This window comes from Cupressus sempervirens, chromosome 11 (assembly GCF_028749045.1).
Source record: "Cupressus sempervirens isolate cs-2001-9-10 chromosome 11, ASM2874904v1, whole genome shotgun sequence".
In the NCBI taxonomy this organism is placed as follows: Eukaryota; Viridiplantae; Streptophyta; class Pinopsida; order Cupressales; family Cupressaceae; genus Cupressus; species Cupressus sempervirens.
In genome coordinates, this window is record NC_143128.1 from 248,056,011 (window position 1) to 248,060,838 (window position 4,828).

The 4,828-nt window shown below is 34.6% G+C and overlaps 1 pseudogene across 1 annotated transcript; it reads right to left on the minus strand.

The window, feature by feature from the left end:
* Positions 1–1,353: 1,353 nt before the first annotated feature.
* LOC149529080 (pentatricopeptide repeat-containing protein At1g11290, chloroplastic pseudogene) lies at positions 1,354–4,311 on the minus strand (annotated as a pseudogene). The gene has a single exon (XR_016358976.1). The product of XR_016358976.1 is annotated as a pentatricopeptide repeat-containing protein At1g11290, chloroplastic pseudogene (transcript).
* Between the last annotated feature and the right edge of the window lie 517 nt (positions 4,312–4,828).

Consider the following 4,828-nt stretch of genomic DNA (forward strand, 5'->3'; position numbering starts at 1 on the left):
TAGGATGCAAATTTAAAGCATTAATTTTAGGTTGTGATAATCTCGAACTTATTTCAAATATGTCATCATCAATATGAAAGGTATAAATAATGATGGATGCGTGCATTATTTATATCATATTTTTTAGGAAGAAATGCAAAAAAATAAAGATAAATTATAAATGTACATATCAAAAGTGTTAGTGATAGAACATGCAACACTGCAAGCCAAACTAATCACTACATATTCACAAGATCATCATCAAGATAGATAGAGAGAGACACATCAATATACCACCATAAGAACGAAACCAACTTGAAATGGGTTCTCATGTGCAAGAGATGCAATGCCACAATATGAAACAAGACAACTACATCAACCACAAAGTGTAACAATTGACAAGTGAGGCATGACTCATTGTGGGTCAATATGCAACATGCATAACAATAGATGCATCTACCATGAAACAAGAGTAATATGAGTACACATGAGTGCAAAGAATCATTGTCATAGCTAAGGTTGATAATGCTATTAAGTTAGAACTTCTAAATGAATTAGAATGTGATTGGTTGGTTAAAACAATACTTGATGTCCAATGAAAAAAAGTTCATTGTACCCAAAATGATTATTACACATCTTGTTTAATGTGATTTTTAATTTGTATGTCTTGTATATTCTTTGCTAGTTTTGCAGGAATGGGGTAATTTGTCAAATGTAGTTTTTAATTTGTATATCCTATGTTAGGTTCACAACATATGAGAAACTTTAATCATATCATGTTACCTCTCTATCATATAGGCTTTTTACAACATGTTCCTCATAGGTTCCAATTAACATTTAAACATCTAATAAATGTATTTAATCAAATTATGATATATTATTGCTTATTTTTCTTATAGTCATCTTCTTACCTCTAACATTATTAATTTGTAAACTTCGTTAGATACATTTTTGTAATATGACTTATACATACAATTATAATTTTACTATAAATAGAAATATTTTTGCACAATAAATTATATTCTATTTTCTCAATCTCAATCCATAAACCTCATTATACAAGTTTTTCAAGCAATATAAATATACTATTTACAATATTATTGGAAGCATAAATTGACTTTTGCCTACAAATTCTAACAATTTACTTCTATTACATTAAATTTCTATTACCTATATTTTACTTATTGAAAAAAAGAGTTATTTTTAAAAACAAAATAGATTTTACTTCCACCTTTATAATAACTATCATCATCATTTAATCTCACAATAATAATCTGAAATGTTGATAAAAAATCTATTAAATAATTAAAACTCTAAACAATCTACTTTAATCAAAACTAAACAAATTGAAATCAAATAAAGTGACGAAAAATCTAATCCGAAATGTTGATGAAAAATCTATTATATAATTAAGACTCTAAACAATCTACCTAGTAAACAAATTTAAATCAAATAAAACTACAAATGATTGTGAATTCACAATCATATTCCCTTCAAGGAAACGAAGGGCAAAAACATAGAAAAGCCATTATTAAGACAAAACCCGTATGAACAGATAAATTTACAAGTATAATCTGGTACATTGAGATGCTCTACCCATCATTTCCAACCAAAGAATTGATAGGAAGCACCGTTCTCATGTTTCCCGCTGGTCCATTTCATGTAAACCTCTCTGCCCTTTTGGTTCTTCTCATTTTCTACGTCCAATTTTGCAGATAGATGCTTGCTTTCTGAAATATAACAATACCATGGCGCCTTCACGGTTTCAGAAGACAGGGATTTAACATATACCCCATGAATGAATGTATGAAATGATGAGCATTGCATAGTATACCTATGGGTTCAATAAGTCCACAGCATGGTCTAGATTTTCCAACAGTTTGCAAAAAATGCAAATAGGAAACTGAATTATCACTGCAGCTCAGACAGAGCGAACTGTTTTACAGAGTTGCAGCTTCCATTGCTTCGCATCACCAATAATCTCCACAAGAACACTGCCCTTGTTTAAAATGATGGAACCGATTTGCATCTCTCACAACAATCTGTCGTGCAACAATCTTGGAAATAAGCTTGGTTGTCGTATGGCAGTCAACACATACTCGCAGGTTCTTCACAACTCTGATAGTTGTTCCATCAGGTGTGTTCAACAATCCAAATGCAATTGCCAACTTCTCACTATGATGGCAGACAAATAAATATTTTTCCTCCTCCTCGACATCATTAAGTACTTGTCTTGAATCTGGAAAATAACCTGCCGCCTTCATCTCCGAAGACAATTCTTCTAATTTTGCATAGATCTCTCCTGTTTGTGGATGTGATTTGTCTCCTACACAAAATATATGCACCATTTTATCACTTTCAATCCAACTACATCCAGGCATCTTTTTAATTCCCCCGTCTTGCATCAATCTCCTTACCATTTGAACCTCAGCCCACATGCCCATTTCTGCAAACATATTTGACAGAAGAACGTAAGTTGCAGAGTTATTAGGATCAATCTCAAACAGTAGATTTGCAGTAAACATTCCTAACTGTACATTCTTATGTGATCTACAGGCACCAAGCAAACAGATCCATATGATAACAACAGGTTTAACTGGCATTTTGATGATAAAGTTTAGACTTTCCTCGAGATATCCAGCACGACCAAGAAGATCAACCATGCACATGTAATGATCGATTGTAGGCATAATTGGATATGAATTGCTCATGTCATCAAAGTATTTACAGCCATCGGCCACTAACCCTGCGTGGCTACATGCAGATAAAACACAAGCAAAGCTTACATGGTTGGGATGTGTTCCTGATTCTTTCATTAGTTCAAAGAGTTCGAAAACATCCTTGCACAAGCCATTTTGTGCATATCCAGCAACTATGGCATTCCATGAGATGACATCTCTTTCAGGCATTTTGATAAACAGTTCACGTGCCCTGTATATGCTTCCACATTTCGCATACATGTCTATTAGGGCATTTGCAACAACGACATCTGAAAACAATCCACTTTCAATTATTCTTTGATGGATGTCCACGCCCAATTCGAAAGCTCCCATTTTAGCACAGGCCGGGAGGATGCTGGCGAATGTTATGTAGTCTGCCTTTACATCTGCCAATCTCATTTCCTTAAAAGCTTCCAATGCCTTTTCAAACAGTCCATTTTGTGAATATCCTCCAATCATCGCATTCCATGAGATCACATTCCTTTGAGACATTCTGTCAAACAGTTCGCGTGCCTTCTCTATAATTCCACATTTTGCATACATGTCTATCAGTGAACTTGCAACTATGACATTTGATAAAACCCCACTTTCCATGATACTTTGATGGATACCCACACCTTGTTCCAAATCACCCGTTTTAGCACACGCTGGGAGTATACTAGCAAAGGTTGTGGAGTTTGGATTTACCCCTGCCAATTGCATTTGCTTATAATACCCCATTGCCTGTTCAACAAAACCATTCTGTGCATAGCCTGCAATCATTGCAGTCCATGAGACCACATTTTTCTGAGGCGATTCGCTGAAAACCCTTAAAGCCTCATTGAGCTCACCATTTTGTGCATATCCCGCAATCATCGCATTCCATGAAATCACACTCCTTTCAGGCATTTTGTCGAACAATTCGCGTGCCTTGTTTAAATTTCCACACTTGGCATACATGTCTAGCAGAGCACCTGTGACAACAATGTCTGATAAATATCCTCTCTCCATTACGATTTGATGGATGTTGATTCCCTGTTCCAAAGCTCTGATTTTGGCACAGGCTGGGAGTATGGTAGCAAAGGTAAACTGATTAGGTTGGACACTTGTTCTTTGCATTTTCTGAAAAAGTGCCAACGCTTCCTGAGCAAACCCATGTTTTCTGTAAGCTGCAAGTATGGTATTCCATGAGGAGACATCTCGCTCCGTCATATAGTCGAACACTTTGCGAGCATCAAACAAACAACCGCACTTGACATACATATTGATAATGTAATTCTTCAGAAAACGTGCTTGGTGCAAATGCAAATGCAAATCGCCTGCGTACAAAGAGGCAATGGATTTGTTTACCTTGTGAAAACACATTCTCGAGGTTGCAGAGAAAATATGTAGAAGATGCTCCAGGGGAGCTGTCTCTGGTAAGCAGAATGTCTAGTGCCTCCATTTACTGTAGATATCTATCCCTACATAATGCTGTGCAATGGAGATCGAGATTGACAGTAGATAGCATTGCATTGGGTTTATGTGATTTATGAGTGATCTAACTTCTCGAAAGACAAGAAGGCTCTGCCATGGAGAATTCATTAGCATGCCTTTTGTAAAACTGTTCAAAATGAAGTCAAAGAAGGTAAGATCTATATGGATCCACTATATTCTGTTTAATAGTATGTTGATGTGGCACTACATGAATGGTTGTTTTTTAAAATTTAAAGGTATCTTTTTGGAAATATGTATTGATGGGATATTTTTTAGTGTATCATTATAGATTTTTTTCTTTTTTGAAATAATGCAAATAATACAAAGGAATATTACAAGTAAGGCAATAAAGGCTTCCATAAAAATATATATTATTGTCACATGTATGTACTTATAAGAAGACAACAAGTATAAAGACTACCAACTAGCACTTGCACATTAATGTGTGTGCAATAATTAGTCGATAGGAGGTATTTTGGAAAGAATATGATAATGCATAATGCAACGAAGTCAGCACTAACTTAACTTACAACTATAAAATAATACAGTCATGCTATTTATTATTGATAGGAATTTTAATTATGTGTTTTAAATTAGGAGCAATTAATATGCTATCATAGCTATGATACATAGTGAGAAGTTGAAAATTTGCTCTGAGAAGTTGAAAGAACTTA